Below are 18,485 nucleotides of genomic sequence, written 5' to 3' on the forward strand. Positions count from 1 at the left end.
GTAGGCTAAGCTTTGCTGTCTTTCCAGATGATTTGATATACACACACACACACACACACAGAGTGATCACCTTCAATGCACTTTGCTGTTTTCTAGTTGTAATGTTATGCATTTGAGATTCCTCCTTCTTTTCGGGGTGTGTACTGCGTGCGTTCATTTGTTTCACACTCCGTCAGTGCTACTGAGTCGTTGAGATCCCTGCTGTCGTCTCTTCCGACCTGTTCTCTTACGGCTGTGTCATGTCGCTGCCGTGCCGTGCGTGGTCCTGTGTTGCTCTTTTGTTTAACTGACGCTTTTGCAGATTGGCACACCAGAGGAAAGAAATGTTTTGTGTCTGAGCTGTGTGTGTGTGTGCAGCACTGAGCTGAGTGTGTGAAGCAGCTCTGAGCTGAGTGCTATCCGTGCTACTTTAAATGATCAGTCAGCCTAAGATTATCTCAATAAGGGTTATTAGGAATTGTTTTTTTTTTTTTTTTTTTGGGGGGGGGGGTTGGGGGGGGTGTTGTTGAGCATGGGCTACAGCGAAGTTCAAATGCCTTCTCCACATCTGTTCCACAGAGGATACCTCTCAGTCAGTCGACTCCACCTCCCAAAGACACATCCTCAAGCCTTGTACCCACGGTAACCATAAATAAACAGATCCAAGAGCGTGTGTGTGTGTGTGTGTGCGTGTGCGTGTGCATGATCTGGATGGCAACCGGGGTTCTTGTGTCACTCTGACCTGCTAGCTCCATGCCATCCCGAGAGCACCGAGGCTGCTTATTGGTCAAGCTCAATATCCTGTAGATCTGCTCCTCTGCATCATACGCACAGCGCTCTGCGTGTTTAGACTGCACGATGCTGCTCTGTTTTGCGCTCCCTTTCAAGCAAACAAAACACAGCACTGCTTCTCTTCACAAAGGTATTTTTTCTTGGATTCTTCTTCTCTGCAAATGAAAATGTAAGCTTGGCACACTTGTTTTTTTTCTTTATTTTTCCTTTTCGCTCCTTTGTTCCGAGTTCATTGCTGTTGGCAATGTTTATCCGTTTGGAGCATTGCGCTTGTATATAGCGCCTCTGTTCTGCTTCCATCTTGATGGAGATCCAGCTGTTTCGCCTGTTTGCTTGCAGTACAGCAACAAGTTGTCTTGGGTTTCATCATTACCTTCATCCGTTTCCTGTTTCAGACTAATTCTCTGTCAGATCCAGTCAAGTCCAACAAGTGAGTCAGGTGTCACCGTATCTCGGCACCCAATCTCTGCACTCCACGGGGGGTACATGGTGTGACGGGAGATGGAACAAATCGGGGGGGGGGGGGGGGGATGGAGGTGAAGGTGGTGGTGGAGGGCGCCATTCATTATTTTGTTCCCAGCACCAGCTTGACTGAGAGGCGTTCTCATTAGCAAGGCTAATTAGTCCCATCTTATCTGCGGAAGTCTCATCTTCCCCGCCTGTTTGACGGAATGGGCCTGCAGCAGCGACAGCGAAAGCAAGCGCACGGTGTGACCCAGGTGGCTTTCGCAGCGTTGCCAGTCTTAGTGAGTGTGTGTGTGTGTGTGTGTGTGTGTGCGCGTGTGCGTGCGTGCGTGTACATACACAACAGCCAGCTGAAAAGGCTCTCTGTTGCTTGGAGTACGACAAATGGAGATGCTAATGCCAGAGCAGTCAGCCCCCTGTGCATTGTTTACACAAGCAGGAAGGAAATTGCAGATAATGTCAACTGCCATTACAGAGATTGTACTGCTGTCATTACAAGGCATTTAAAGTATTAAGCACTTAGGTTGTTAGGCTGTTTTTGTTTTGTTTTTGTTTTTGTTTTTTTCAGGCCAATATGATGTAGCACTTCGATCCAGTTGTATGATTACTCGAAGTCTTACCTTAGCCACACACTGCTCTTTGCACTCATCTTCTGTTTTTCGGTGTGGTGTTTGGTTGAGAAAAAAAATGCGTCTCCAGTGAAGAATCTGAGATTAGACTGCAGAGGGTAAAGGAACGAGGGAGAGAGAGATGGATCAAGGGAGAGCAAAGTGGAGAGGGGGAGAGTGGGGAAAAAAATGACGAGACGGAAAGTGTTCTTGGCCTGAAGTGATCCATCACAAGGACAGGGCCGCCATGTCTCAAGTTTGTACTTAGTCATACTCAGATGTCTGAAAGCAAGAAGAAATGAAGGGCACGTCGCATTATTGGATGTCCCCGGCCGCCTTCTTGAGGAGCAGGGCCCATCTCCAGCGGCAGTGCAGGACCCGGGCTGGTGGTTAGCCGAGGCTGCCCTTGTCCCCTCTCTTCCAGCTCGTCTGACTAATCAAGCCCCAGGCTTCGGCCTGTCACTACAGGCCCCAGTGCAAATGGCGGCTAATTACCTCTTGCCTCTCAGCAGGCCACCGACCCATTCATCTTCATTTCCTCTTCACCATCTGCCTTTTAAGTAAAAAAAACTGTCCTGCATTACACCTTCCCTTAGCTTACTGTTTTTCTCTCGCCATCCCTCCCTCTCTCCTGAGATTCTGCCCTCTTCCTGTGCAGAGCTCCACCTCTCAGCCCCTCTTAATTGCTTGTTATTTGCACAGCGTTCTGTAGGGTCCGGGTGATGACTTTAAAGATCTCAGGAGAGCCTCCCCCCCCGCCATTGCTGTCAGGGTAGGTGAGCCTTTAGATGCACGGTGGTTTCATTGAACGAGGGAGCGTGAGGGTGAAGGTAGAGGGCAGGGGAATGGGGGGCGGGGGGGAGGCGACTTATGAAGTTTGTCAGCGCTACCTCATCTCCCAGGTGTCTCCTCTCTGCGCCTCTTGCTGTAAATACTCCTACAGTAATTGATCTCACGGGTCCAGAGCGGGTTCACACACTAAGACAAGATGGAGCTGAGGCGCTGGAAGATGCGTGTGTGCAGATTCACAGGGGAGAGACGAATAATTAGCGTTGGGAAGCTGTGCGGTCAGCCCATAGCAGCTAGCATTAGTGTGAAGGGTTTGGCATGATCCATTCCAATCAGGCCATGTTATAGCTGAGGCAAAGAATTATGTGGTTAGCATATGCGCTAATGTAATGATGCACCCTGGACATGGCAGGCATTAGCTTTGACATTAAGATTAGCTGAGCGTCTCTGTTAGCCACTAACATTAACCACTAATTCCAGACTGCATAATATCTGAGTAAATGGAGAGCGCGTCGCTCCCTACTTCAAAAGGCTACTATTCAGTCAAGCTTTAAATGTCTGCAGCAGAGTAGACAAGAAAAAAAACAGTCGTGTATGCGTCCAAGGATAGTGCTGTGGTAAAAATGAGAAAAGGCCTGGTCTGTGGTTAGAAGGGTGTTCTGAAGGGAGGTCTGTGGTCCTACCAAGTCCCTGATGGAGGCAACGGTGAAGGTTAAGATTCTACAGAGTCCTCTCAGAGGACTTAGACTGCAAACTTACCCCTCCAAGCACAAGGGTATGTATTGCTCTTTCAGTGTTACCCAGAGGTGTAATGGTCTTAGCTGGCTTGTCTTTATTCATTCTCTCTCTCTCCCTCCTTTTCCTCCGTTCTCTTGGCCAGCCAAAGGCTAAAGTGTTTAAGTGTGACCGGAGCCCCCTCTTCACAGGGGGATAAAGGTGAAGCACTCTAAAGCCATGAGTGGCCCAGGTCTGGATAAGACTCAGAGGCGCAGCCTAAAAAAGAGAGGGATAGAGAGAGAGAGCACCATAAAGAGGGAGAAATGAAAAAGAAAGGAAGCTGTGCCAAGCTAAATAGGATTGGGACTTCAGAAATGATGGATTGATTGCCTTTGACCACGCAGGGAGAGAAGGGAAGGGCAAAAGAGAGCGAGTGAGAGCAGGGAGAAGGGAGGAAGGAGGGAGGGCTTTTTTGGCATCTGCGCCGGTGTTTGCGGAGAAATCCTCCTTGAGCCCGCGCTGCTGCTCCTCGTGCGAATACGAGAGCTCTGGGCACAGCAGGTGCCCTTTATCCAGGCAGCGATGCGTCACACTCTCCAATCCCACCCCTCTGGATGAGAGCCTCCTCTCCGTCCACCTTGGATGGACAGACATGACGAGAGACAGGCTCTCTTTTCTTTTTCTTTTTTTTTTTTTTAGAGGGTTATTAGGTTTGATTACTTTATTAATACCCGACCTAACAATTATCACATGACGCCGCAGAGCTTTTTGGAAATAGAGCTTGAAATTGATTTTCGACTCACTGGTAAAGGTCAGCAGCGTGCACGGTGAATTAAACCTGCGGTGTTTGGTTTAAAGCTGCCGACCGCGTGGCGCTGCGCACTGCTTCAGCCTGTTTAAAGGTCTCGCCAAGGTGTTTTTATTTTTTAATTTTTTTCCTCTCAAGCCCTTTTGGAGGCATAATTGTCTGGTATTCCACATCTTAATCATGTTAATCTTAACATGTTTGTTCAGTGTGTGTGTGTGTGTGTGTGTGTGAGCGAGGGAGACCTTATGAAAGAGATTGAGCTATATTTTAGTAAGACAGCATCTGAGTCAGATTAACTTCAACATATAATGGTTTATTTATTTGTATGTATTGAAGTAGTTAGTAGTAAGTTTTCAAAACATGCCGACATGAGCAATGCAAGTCTTTTACTCAGGTATTCAGCCCACAAGGTGATTTGTGCTGGCTCTGTTCTCCGCTCCTTGCATCTCTTGCTCGCTCTGTAGTCCTACAGCTGCTTGCACAAGTTGAATGTAAATTAAGAATTTACTTAATTAATCACAGATTTCATTATCCAAATTAGCGATATACAGTAGAACCACAGCAGTAGCCTAGGCCTGTGGCTGAAATATTCCCAAAAAACTAAATAACCACCAACAACGGACTGATTGCTACTGATATATATGACAATATATGAATGTATGAACGTTGCTGTTGTACTTTATTGTATCTACAGCTGTTAATTCCTCCATAACTCATGTTTCAAGCCTTATTTCTCAGACCCCTCCTAGTTGTGATGCCTTTCATGAACCGGCTCCCATTACTAACTAACTGAATAGCAATAGCCCTGCACTATGTAGACCCAGACAGAGGAGAGAGAGTATAGACCAGCCAGGTCACATACACAGAAATAAGCATACAGGTATTTGTTTTGTTAGTGTGTACGTAGTATATGTATTTATGTACTGCATGTGTGTGTGTGTGTTTGCATGGACAGACACTTATATTAGGCAGGAATGACAGTGACCAGCGGGAAGCGTAGTTTGCTTGCTATGGTTTAGCAACGGAATGGTTGATACTGCCAATGTGATCTTAGGGATGAAGGAGCTGAAAATTGAACTTGGCTCAACTTTCATAATGTTACATTAGGCTCATCAATGTCAGTTTGATTTATGCTAGGAAGACTTCAAAGCAGTAAAGAAAAATGTTATGGGGCAGGTTGTTTCTAGATCAAACGAGATAGAACTTTGTAGCAGTTAATCAAACTATTATGGTCTTGAGCATTGCGTTGGGCTTTGCCACTGCCGCCTTGGTATTTTCAGCGCTCACACACACACATATGCCAGCAAAATGTTGTTCAGTGCTCACACACACATATACGAGCAACACTTTTACACTGTTACGAAACTCTCACATCCTCCACACTTACTGAGATGGGGCACACATTTGAATACATTTTTATGCACACACACACATACACATTTTCTATAATATTGTGCCATTTGAGCATTTTGACATGTGCACACAGCAGTCAGTGTGCAGACTCCATGTGAATACTGATGCAGCCCGCCCCATCTGTCTATATGATGCTGGCTGTCGAGTCGTGAGAGAAGTCGTCCTCTCCGAGCGTCTGATTTATGCCTGAATCTGCATTACTTTGCTTCCATGCATCACTCGCACTTTACCTGTGGCCTCTGAGTGTCCTCCATTACAGTGAAGGATCTTTATACTGTCTTTGTTCAGAACGCTGCACGCACTCTTACTCCTTACTCTTCCCCTGTCTTCCTGTCTCTCTCTCTCTCTCTCTCTCTCTCTCTCTCTCTCTCTCTCTCTCTCTCTCTCTCTAATACACGTCCGTCTCACTTTCTCTTTATCTCTCGCTGTCCTTTTCTCACTGGTGTAGGCAAAGGAAAATTGCTTAAAGTGAGAATACGGTGACAGTGCCCCAGAAGTTGTTTGAAAAGGGCAGTAGGCAAATGGCATGATTATCTGGAAACTGTCTTTCAGGAGAGGCTCCTCTTAATGCGCTTCCTAATGGATGGCAAATCTAAAGCACCATGCTGTGTGTTTGAGAGGAACACTGTGTGTGTGTGTGTGTGTGTGTGTGTGTGTGTGTGTGTGTGTGTGTGTGTGTGTGTGTGTGTGTGTGTGTGTGTGTGTGTGTGTGTGTGTGTGTGTGTGTGTGTGTGTGTGTGTGTGTGTGTGTGCGCACGTGTTTTGGACATGGTCAGATTATAAGACATGGTCAGAGCCTGGACCAATAGTTTCTGATCTGCTGCCACTGATGTGAAGGTGTGTGTGTGTGTGTGTGTATATGTGTGTGTGTGGCGAATGAGGCCAGGCATGGAGAGCATGTGTGAAGAGAGTGTGTGTTGTTAACACAGAGATGTCAAGCAGCATGCAGTGTCATGTCACACTTCAGCTGTTGCTCATGGGCACTGATTACACACTGAATACAGGCTATCGATTGCCTATACGATAGATAGATAGATAGATAGATAGATAGATAGATGGATGTCACACTTCAGCTGTTGCTCATAGGCACTGATTATACGCTGAATACAGGCTATCGATTGCCTATTCAAGCAGGGCCTTTGTAATGCAGTGTTTATCAGTGCATCTCGGTTGTGTCTTTCTTTGGGTCTTAAATCAAAAACTAAGAAAGTACTCTCCGCCCCCCCCCCCCTGCTGTCCTCTCCTCCGAAGTGGCACGACAAGATTAGACCTAACCACGGGATTGAGAGTCCCATTAGGCCGTTTCTGTCAGTCAGACTCTTTGTGTTCGAACGGAGCTGTGTTTTACACCTCTTAGCCCCCGGAGTCGTGATGACGATGATGACGATGATGACCGCCTGGAGAACACAGGCTCCAATCATCACCTGGAGCTGAGACGCAAGCCCCTGCGGGTGGTGATGGAGACTTAATAAGCACGGCGCCAATAGCGGCTACTCTAGCCAGGGCCGATTAGCACCATCTTCGCCTTCGCTATCACCGGCACTCTCTCCTCTCGGCCCCTTTTTGCTCTCCCTAGTATTTTCGCTCGTTTTCTGTTGATTCCCTCTCCCTCGTTTGCTCGTCTTGGGGTGATCTGTGAGTCATGCACCCTGTGTGTGCGTGCGTGTGTGTGTGTGTGTGTGTGTGTGTTGTGCGTGCGTGTGTGTGTGTATGTGCGTTAATGTGTTCTCAGTTAAGTGTGTCTGCCGTGGGTCGGTTTTGAAGTGGGAAGGCAGACAGCCGACTGGAGACATGTAGTCAGAGAGATTAGGCTCTTAATGTCACAGTTCAATGGTTCTCCATTCGTAGTCCAACGTAGTTGTTGTTTTGTTCCCACTTCAACAGCCCGGCGTAGTGGTCTGACTTGCCTCTTTGCCTTCGCCCAGCCCTGGCCTTTGGCTAGTAGGTGGTGCGAGATGCGTCACTGAGTGAGCACCTTGTGCTTTTCTATGTGCGCACTCTGCGTTGCATGTAACTGCTCTGCACTTAACACCCGCACAACCCATATCTGTGTGTGTGTGTGTGTGTGTGTGTGTGTGTGTGTGTGTGTGTGTGTGTATGTGTGTGTTTGGTTCTGTGTGTGTGTTTGTCTGCCTGTGTGTGTGTGTGTGTGTGTGTGTGTGTGTGTGTGTGTGTGTGTGTGTGTGTGTGTGTGTGTGTGTGTGTGTTTGTCTGCCTGTCTGTGTGTGTGTGTGTGTGTGTGTGTGTGTGTGTGTGTGTGTGTGTGTGTGTGTTTGTCTGCCTGTGTGTGTGTGTGTGTGTGTTTGTCTGCCTGTGTGTGTGTGTGTGTGTGTGTGTGTGTGTGTGTTTGTCTGCCTGTCTGTGTGTGTGTGTGTGTGTGTGTGTGTGTGTGTGTGTGTGTGTGTGTGTGTGTTTGTGTGTGTGTGTGTGTGTGTGTGTTTGTGTGTGTGTGTGTGTGTGTGTGTATCTCAGTTCAGCGTTTCTTGCGTGTCCCATTGGAGAGTGGGCGCGCGGTGTGATCATGAGGCAGGGCGGTGGGGGCGCGTGTGGGAGCCCCCTAATTAGCTCATTCACACCGCGGGCCCTGAGCGGCAGGTGGGCTCGCCACTCTCTGATTGGCTCCCGGTCCCCCTATACAGCTTCACAGTAGTCACTCCCTGCATGCGGGGGCTAAAAGCGCTCGCTCACACACTCACTCCCTAACACACTCACTCGCTCACTCCCTTACGCACTCACACACTCACTCCCTAACGCACTCACTCACTCACTCACTCACTCACTCCCTAACACACCCACTCACTCACTCCCTAACGCACTCACTCACTCATTCACTCACTCACTCCCTCTAACACAGGACTCGCAGGGTTAGAGCAAGGAGAGACTTGAGCGGAAGTGTCTTTTTTATTTATTTATTTATACATTTCTGTGACATTGTGATGTCTGTTTCTGGCCCAATAAAATCAACTCCTCTCTGAACTAAGAGTTCTCAAAACTGCTGAAAACTGTTCAGCACTGCCAAAGAAACACACAACCTTGAGAATATTAATTGAGAGAGAGAGAGAGAGAGAGAGAGAGAGAGAGAGAGAGAGAGAACAGCGAGAGAGAGAGAGAACAGCCATTCGTATTGTGAGAGGACAGAGAGAGAGAGACGTACAGCACAGGCGATGGGGCCCAGGTGCTAATTGAATTTTACCCTCTCCTTATCTCCCTGGCACACACACACTGATCCTCGCTGGCTCTCCTGCGCTGTCTCCCAGCAGCTCCACAGGAGGGGTCTTTCCCCTCAACGCTGTTCCCCACACAGGGAGTGCTGAACCTGGGCACCGGCGCCAGTTAGTCCCCCTTACCTCCAGTAGCGCCCTGGAGACGTGATGGGAAGGCCGAGTTATAGAAAACAGAAGGGAACACAGGTGACAGGGATGTGGTGCCAAGAGAGACTCTGTGTGAGTGTGTGAGAGGAATATGCACAAAACGCTCCTGCTTAAAACCAGGTGAGGCGTCAGGTTTTAAACGTGTAAGTGCTGGTAATAGGTCTCGCTTTTTCATGGATTTTCTTTTTTCCCCCTTGTTTACATTTAAATACATCATCCCCTCTATCTTTTTCCTTTGAAATAGTTGATTGATCTCAGACCTGTTCCTGGGAATAGTCCGTTTCTCTGAAGGCTCTCTGTTACCATGGTGATGCTGTGTATGGGCAGCACCGGGTGGGATGATCGGAGACATCAGCACTGATTAAACTGGAGTCTCATGATCCAGACCTTTCTGTGTGTGTGTGTGTGTGTGGGCACGTGTTTGTGTGTGTGTGTGTGTGTGTGTGTGCATGGATGTGTGAAGCATTGTTGCAGGTTGTTGCCTTGCTGTTTGGAGTGTTAATTGCATGTAGGGGAAAATGTGTGTGTGTGTGTGTGTGTGTGTGTGTGTACTGTGTACAACTATAAATGCGTCTGCACAGTCGCAACAGAACAGTCATATCCTGTGCAGCTCTGTAAACCAGCCTCTCAAGCATGTATTGGAGTCCTATTCTTTTGTATGTGTATGGGCTGAGCAGTGTGTTACAATCCTGTAGCCTCCTGTAACAAGAAAGGCGGCTCAGGCGTGCAGAAGCTTTGACTGACAGCTGGAAGCCGACAGTTCCTGCGATCAGAAGCCCGGCGGCTTACAGCACTGTTTATCTCCAGCACTGCAGCTTCTGCAGATAGATTCTGTTACCCCTTCCACATGCTTCTTCTCATAGAGTCCCAGCCCACATACATGAGCACACACATTCATGCTAGCTTCTTGGATATCCCTTATCAGTCGCCTGTGTGTGTGTGTGTATGTGTGTGTGTGTTTGTATGTGTGTATGCATTTGGGTGTGTGTGTCTGTGTGTGGGGTGTGTGTCTGTGTGTGTGTGTGTGTGTGTGTGTGTGTGTGTGTGTGTGTGTGTGTGTGTTTGTATGTGTGTATGCGTTTGGGTGTGTGTGTCTGTGTGTGGGGTGGGTGTGTGTGTGTGTGAGAGAGAGAGGCGCTTTACACCAAATAAACACTTGTGAGCTCGGGAGCATCTCCCCTGACACCCTTCTGCATCCCTCTGATCCACAGCTCTGGATCCAGCAGCCCTCTCAGTACACACACACACACACACACACACACACGCACACACACACACATGCACCCTAGATACAGAGAGCAGCTGAGGGCCGGATCGCCGCATGCACTCCGCTTAATCTTCCATTCCCTCAGCAGGTCTACGGGGACCAGCATGTCTGTGTGGGTGCACAAGTGTGTGCCTCTCCGTGTCCATTAGGCTTTTTTAGTGTATGTGTCTGTTCGACTCAAGGGTAATGTGATAGGGTGTGTGTGTGTGTGTGGGGGGGGGGGTGCACAATAGAGGACATACTGTATATATGTGCAACATTTGTGTCTGTGTGTGTGTGTGTGTGTTTCTGTGTGCACAAAAGGACACACTGTATGTGCAACATTTGTGGGTGTGTGTGTGTGTGTGTGTGTAGGCATACTTCATTAGGCTTCAGTGCATCGCTGCAATTGGTCCCCCACCCCCGAGGTGTACATTAGCCCGCTGGCCTCCGCGGAGCCCGCTGGAAATTAGCCTCGCAGGGACTCCCACGGGCTGCCTTTATTAACATCACTTGATTCCCTGTGATGTCTGCCACTGTTAGACGGGCCAAAGGGATTCCTCCTCGCATGTCTCGCGAGCAGGCAGGGCCAGAGAGATGTTTCCACAAGCCTGATGATCTTTTTTCTCTTTTCTTTTTTTTCTTTCTTTCTTTCTTTCTTTCTTTCTTTCTTTCTTTCTTTATTTCTCGCTTCCACTCTCCGTTCCCCCCTCTAATCCGCAAAGGGCCAGCCAGCAGTCCTCAGTTAAGCTAATGGATGCCTATTCCTGCCAGGCCAGGCCTTTGATTCCTGCTCGTGGCTTTGAAATTAGCACTGAAGTTCTGTCCACGAAGGGAAGGGAAGGGGAGAGGACGGGAGGGGAGGGGAGGGGAGGGCCTGCAGAGAGGCAGTTCATATTGTAGGGAGAAGGAGATGAACATGCGCCTCTGTGTGTGTGTGTGTGTGTGTGTGTGTGTGTGTGTGTGTGTGTGTGTCTGTGTCTGTATTGCCAGGCTTATATTAATGAACTGGACGTATAAGTCCCCAGTCCATCTGCAGTGCTGCACAGACAGAACAAGCTGCTGGCGATGCCATGTGTTTGCACTGCTAGTGTGACTGGTGTGTGCTGTCTCTAGTGCTCTGTGTGTGTGTGTGTGTGTGTGTGTGTGTTTGCTGTGGCTTTGGCAGTCTGGCCCTGTCATCTGAGTGCACAGGGAGGTAAATCCAGTGCTTCACTCAAACAGTCTGGTGAGTCCCCCCCCCCCCCCCCTCCCCGCACTGACCTTTAGTGGGCTGAGACACAAGAATTCCTGCTAGAGCTTCCAGCGGAATACAGGGTACCAGTGTGTGTGTGTGTGTGTGTGTGTGTGTGTGTGTGTGTGTGTGTGTTTGTGTGTGTGCATGTATGCATGTGTGTTCACTAGTGCATGGGGAAAGGGGGATCTCTGTCACTGAGCGGGTGTTCACATAATTGTCCATGTGTCTCTTTTGCCCGATCTTCTGATGGGTGGTGTAGTTTAAAGTAGTAAAGCCCCTAACTGTCCATCGCTGGTCTGTAGTGTTGGTGGAGTTTGTGGTGGGTGAGTAACCACCTCTTGTAGGTGAGGAATGTCGGGATGAACGTGAGGGCCATTTTCACCTACATGCAATTAACACTCCAACCAGAAAGGCAGCAACCTACAACAATGCTTCACACATCCATGCACACACACACACACCTCTGCATAAAAGCAAAGCTTTCCTCTGTAATAATACCATATTCCCTCTCTATGGCAGGATCACACCTCTAATGACTGGGATCTGCTATTGTGTGCGCTGAATGAGAGAGGGGAGGGGTGTGTGTGGTGTGTGTGGATGTCTGGAGCTTCCCATGCTAATCCCTGCAAATCCAGGCCCCTCCTCAGCGGTTTCAGAGCAAAGGGGGGGTCACAGAGACAGGGATGGGGGGGGGGATCAGGGATGGCATTAGAGGAGAGGCAAGGAGCTCAAAGATCGGAGAGTCACGGAAGAGAGAGGTGGAAAGGGGCGTCACAGGGGAGATGCGGAGAGAGAGCTGGAGGGAGCGTTTGAAGTCAAGATGTGAAAAGGGGGACTTTGTCCAAGGCTGTGTTTTTTGATGATCTGGGGAATGTGACGATGTCTTTTTGTGGAGCCGCTTTTGTGTATAAGACAGTAGTGTTTTGTATAAGACAACAGTGTACATTGTTGATGGTTTATTGATTCATTAATTTCAAGGTATCTGAGGTAGAAGGCCTTTGAGTCTAGCACAGGCGGGGGCAGTGTAAAAAAATGGGAACGTAACCAATCGCTAGGCAACTTTAGTCCGTCTGCCTATCTGTCTGTGTACCCATCAGTCTAAAGCAGTGGTGGAGGGGGAGTTGCTACAAGTCAATTCCCTCACCTAACTAACTCCTCAAAAAAAAAAAAAGTATTTCTCTCTCAGAGAATTAGAACAGGTATGACTGGCCTTGGTGATCCGCGTCACATTCTGCTAACTGTTGGAGATGGACTATTACCAGAATGTCTTCTCTCCCTCACGCTGACTATATCCCACTCCTGCTAAGCACGTAGGGTCACACAGTCACCCGTAAGAAGGAAAGGAAAAGGACGAGTGAAGGATTGGGGGTTGTAAAGCAGCTGTCTCCATGGCAGACCTCTTTAAAGGATAATTACCTGTCGTTGGAGTTGAAAAAGCTGGAGATGATGAGCACTAAAATAGATCTGGAGCCGAGAAGAAAAAGACAGAGAGAGAGAGACACAGAGAGAGAGAGAGAGAGAGAGAGAGAGACAGACACAGAGAAAGAGAGAGAGGGAGAAAAGCAGCGGCGTCTGATCTGACTGAGCTGGCCCTGTGCCAACGGAACAGTCAAATGCGCTTTTAACTTCAACCACAATGTGTGTGTGTGTTTTTTTTTTAATATGCAAATGAAACGGTGTGCTCTGACACACACACACACACACACAAACGCAGTCACACACTAATAAAACAGGCCTACCACAAGCAACACTCGCATGAGCGCCAGTTGTCACGCCCAATCCTGGCTCTGATTTTCCCCGCGACTCGCTCCCTGGAAGAGAAGAGAAGAGAAGAGGAGGAGGAGGAGGAGGAAGAAGAAGAGGAGAGCGTTTGACGCTCTATTTGGTCGATGTTAGCAGGGCCACGAGGAGGATGCAAGGAGAGATTAGTCAACACAAACAACAGTCAGCGCAAAACAAAGTGAGCAGGACGCAAAACAAAGCAATTTGTCTCAGAAGACAATTCCACTTGAGACACGAGACGCAGCGCCTCAGAGATGACGTCTAGTGTGGAAAAGAAAACAACACCAGAAAAAAAAACATTTATACGTTTGTACACATCTCTTTAGTCTTTTTTTTCTCTCCTTTTCTTCCTGTGGCCTACCCAGCATCTCTGTCCCCTCGGAAAACAAGCTCTTCTTTTTCTTCTTCTTTTTCTTCTTTTTTTTAAGCAGTTGCCCAGGTATCGGCACGGGTTGTCTTGAGTTGCATCAGCAGTGGCAGTGCTTGCAGTAGGACCTCCGCAGGAGCAGATGACCCGAGGCAGACTAATATCAAATATCAAGGACTTAAGCCCACACAGCTCGGTGTGCAAGGGTACAGTGTAGAAAAGTCAGACATTTGTGATGAAATATCTAGATAATAGAGTTTGAGCCCTGTTGCCTTGACTCGTGACTCGCCTTTTGTGGATGCAGAGGGAGTCGTAATGGCGGCCGGCTCGTGCCTTCCTATCCTGTCAGAGCGCAGCTGGGATTAATATGTGAAAATGGACCCGGGAAGGTTTCCTCCGCAATACCTGACTGCAGACGTGTGGTGTATGTTTTGAGCGCGTAATGCAATTTGTCAACACGTCAGAAGCACTTATCAGTGCTGTGTTTAAATTAGGACATCAGCGCTGCCTGGCTTACCAGATGAGGAGATGAGGCTGTGTGTGTGTGTGTGTGTGTGTGTGTGTGTGTGTGTGTGTGTCTGTGTGTGTTCCTGTGTGTGTGTCTGTGTCTGTGTGTCTGTGTGTGTGTGTGTGTGTGTGTGTGTGTGTGTGTGTCTGTGTGTGTGTCTGTGTGTCTGTGTGTGTGTGTGTGTGTGTGTGTGAGTGAGTGAGAACCAGGAGTTCTCATCACAAATGGTTGTGTACGATTGTGAAAGATCATGCAAGTGTTGGAGATCCTGTTTACAAAAGTGTTTGTGTGCGGTTCCTTTTGCATTCTAATTGGCCCTTCAGAGCCCCCATACCCCCTAGGGTAATCGCCCTTAGTTCTCTTGCTCACCTGCCAGACATATCCACAGACATCAGCCACATCCCATCAAGTGTGTGTGTGTGTGTGTGTGTGTGTGTGTGTGTGTAAGGAGGGATGGAGAGGGAGATGACTGAGAGGGAAAACAGATGGACTGAACAAGGCTGACAGCCCTAGACTGATGAAATTGCCATTGATTTATGACAAATGTCAGCTTGCTCTTCCCTCCCTCTCTCCCTCCCTCCCTCTCTCCCTCCCTCTCTACACCCCCCCACCCACACTTACATGCACGCACACACACACACACACACACACACACACACACACACCTCTTCTCTCTTCCTCCCCCACCTGTCTCTCTCTGCTCTTTGGTTGTCGTTGGATAACGGACAGGAAAGGTAGGCTGGCTCTGACCATCCATCACCCTCACCTCTCATCTCACGTCCCTCCGTCACCACGGCGACTTGCTCCGAGCGCGCCTGACGGCTGCCGCCCGCTCCACCCCGTCCCCACGACAACACCCTGACACAAACAGGAAGTGGCAAGCAGCCTCCAAGGCACAATGGCCAAGGGAAAGAGTTGGAGGAGGGCTAGGAAGTAGCAGAGATGGTTAACACACTGAGTTACACTCTGTGTGTGTGTGTGTGTGTGTGTGTGTGTGTGTGTGTGTGTGTGTGTGTGTACAGTGAGGTGTTTGATATAGTGGCTCCCCTGGGACAGCAGGTGGCGAGACTTGTGCTTAGGTCACGGAGGCTGGTATGATGTATGTGTCTACGTGGAGGAGTGACAAGCGCAGGGAGAAGAGGAGAGAGAGAGAGAGAGAGAGAGAGAGAGGGAGGGAGGGGCAGGAGAGGAGGGGAGAGAGAGAGGGGGGGGGCAGGAGAGGAGAGAGAGAGAGAGAGGGCAGGAGAGGAGAGGAGAGAGAGAAAGAGGGGGACAGGAGAGGAGAAGAGGAGAGAGAGGGAGTGGCAGGGGCGAGGAGGGGAGGGGCAGGCGGCCGGCTGGCGGCAGCAGCATTAGCGCTCGCGTCACTCCTGCTCTACCTCAGCCAGCGGTGCTGCCACATTTCACATAGTGCACCATGGCATCTTTAAGAGAGCCATCTCTCTCTCTCTCTCTCTCTCTCTCTCTCTCTCTCTCTCTCTCTCTCTCTCCATTACTCTCTCTCTCTCTCTCTACTCATCTGTTCTCTCTCTCTCTCTTTACTCCTCTGTCCTCTCTCTCTCTCTCTCTCTCCTCCTCTGTCCTCTCGCTCATCTCTCTCAGTCCTCCTTTTGTAAGGTGCCCAGGGTTACGGTGTGGGTCAAATGTTTACAGAGCCCCAGCTGTCACAAACATTAGAGAGCGGTGGCAACAGCCCGTTGTCACTGTCCCTGTAACCATGGCAAAGGCTAATCGCCACTGTCCTTGTTGCCATGGCAAAGGCCACCTGTCACTGAAGGTGTAAATCAGCCTTCTCCAGGTTTCTGAGGAGGAGAGAGAGAGAGAGAGGACAATGGAATAGAGAGAGAAAGAGAGAGAACAGACTAGAGAGAGAGACAAGAGAGAGGACAGAGGAGTAAAGAGAGAGAGAGAGAACATATGAGTAAGAGAGAGAGAGAGAGAGAGAGAGAGAGAGAGAGAGAAGGGAAGAAGCAGGCGTCTCCAGGTTTCTGAGGATGGGAGAGGCGGAGGGTGTTTCTGCTCCACTGGTGTTGATTTCACCATTCGGACACTTTCCCTTAGATGCCTTTCTTTTTAATGTTTTTTGTTTTTCTTTTTTTTTCTGTGCTGATGCAATTTCAGCATCCTCATGCATTTTAGTTTGCTCCTTGAGATGTTGCCCTGGAATATTACTCCTCCTGGTGATGGCTGTCATTAGGTTTTCATTTATCTCTACACACAGATATTTACCTGTGCACGCACGCACGTACGCACGCACACACGCACTCATTTACAAACAAACAAGCTCAAGGAGAAGCTTAGGAGAGGGAATTGAGGATTCACATGGTGTGGTGAATTCCTCCGCCTCACCTAACACACAGCACAGGTACCCTGCACGTTTGTGTAATTACAGGTGCGTCTGCCTGATCTGCCCAATGAACAATTACTGTGATAATTGGTGAGTTTTTTTCTTTGTGGCGGGGCGGGGAGAGAGGGGTGGTGGGTAGGGAGGTTGCCGGGACGACAAGCACCAGCTAATTGGGCCGCGGTCCACCAAAGCGAAACGAGTGACCCGGACAGGAAGTGGATGTGAACTCTCATTATGATGTAATCAAAGGCGGATTAATTGCCTGGTTGCTCTGTGTGCTGGCGACCATTAGAGACGAGGTGAGAGATGGGCTCTTTGCCGTCTCTGCAGCTGCTCACACACACACACACTCCATACACACACACACACACACGCACACTTTCAAGTGCTCTCACACACACGTACATACTCACACATTCACACAGGTGCTCTCACTCTGTAGGGCTACACAATTAATTGTATTAAAATCGCAATCTTGATTCGTTGCTATATGGCGTCTACAACCCCAACACAGGAAAAAAGTTGGCACGTTGTGGAAAATGCAAATGAAAACAGAATCAATGTTCTATAAATCTCATTAAACCATATTTAGCTGCATATCAACATATCAAATGTTAATTTATGTAAAATAGTCAACTACAGTGTTGAAAGGAGTCAAACTAGTTGATATTTTAGTCCGAGTGATTGTTGGAAGTTGTTTTTGTGTGAATGAAAGGCCAAGGCTTTTTTTTTTTTTTTAAAGTCTGTGTTTAAAAATACTTGGCTACGTGTCGTCATAGCCTCAGTTCTGCAGGTACATTTTTAGCTTTGTTCATTTACGCACAATATACTGTTAATGAGCAGCACACACAAAAGGAGTTTGTAACAAACAATGGTACAATTTGCAAAGGAAACAGACTATATATCAGAGTCTTGAGTACACATGCTTTACAGACATTAAAAAGCAGGCGCATTTAACCTACACACAGCCACATTGATTTATGCAGATGCATAAAAGTAAATGGTTACGCAAACACTCACACACACACACACACTCCTCACACATACACAAGCATGCACACACGCACAAAGACACACACACACACACACACACACACACACACACACACACACACACACACACACACACACACACTTCACACAAACACAAGTGTGCACACACACACACACACACACACACACACACACACACACACACACTCACACACACTCACACACACAGTGCAACAAGGCTGTGAAGTGCTTCGGCAGAGCCCCAGTGCAGTGCTTTAATGAGGAGGCTGTTGTGCAGGGGAATGGAGCATATAGTTGGGGTCAACCTCCAGGGACCTCACTTCTGTGGACCTGTCTACATGACCCCCAATCAGTGGGGTTAATGCGGGCAGCCCGCACACACACACACACACAGTTACCAAGGCACACAGGCTTAATACTTACAAACGTATAGACTCCCATGGTATCTAAGACTACCATGGTATCTAAGGTACAGAATGTTCTCACATACAAATACAGACAAATACACAGTAACATACACCAGAAACACAACACGTACGCAAGTATTTTGACTTGGTCATTGATTTGTTGTTGATTTGCTGGGTCTACCCATGTCTATAACACCGTATCTGATTGTGTATGAAGCACACAAGCACATATTTTGACATATTATTGGATGCAGTGATTTATTGAGTGTGAAACACATTCACTCAGCCTTTTTTTACACGCCCTGGTCCTTTAAGCAGGTCAGAAGTCACTGACCTCTCCTCCTGGGCTCGTCCTCTGCTCGTGTGATCGACACAGCTTTCATTACTCCCCTTTAACCCGGCGGAGCTCTTCATTGATTTCAGCTCAGCGCACCATATGCATAGGCCTCGGCCATATTTCTTACCTTCCGAGGTCAGAGTGCCCCCGCCTCCCTTAATCTCCCCTCTGTCTCCCCTCCATCTTCCCCTCGTCTTTCTTTTTCATCCCTTGCTTGTGTTTTTCCGTGTTCTGTTCCTATGATGCCTCCTGCCCTCCCTCAGCCTGGCTCTCTTCCCCCCTTTTCTCGCATTTCTTC

At 48.5% G+C, this 18,485-nt stretch overlaps 1 protein-coding gene across 1 annotated transcript in view; it reads left to right on the forward strand.

Annotated features, from left to right (window-relative positions):
• LOC134071480 (protein diaphanous homolog 3-like) overlaps positions 1 to 18,485 on the forward strand; it is a 234,257-nt gene that overhangs the window by 209,403 nt on the left and 6,369 nt on the right. The window lies entirely within an intron of this gene.

This window comes from Sardina pilchardus, chromosome 23, assembly GCF_963854185.1.
Source record: "Sardina pilchardus chromosome 23, fSarPil1.1, whole genome shotgun sequence".
NCBI lineage: Eukaryota > Metazoa > Chordata > Actinopteri > Clupeiformes > Clupeidae > Sardina > Sardina pilchardus.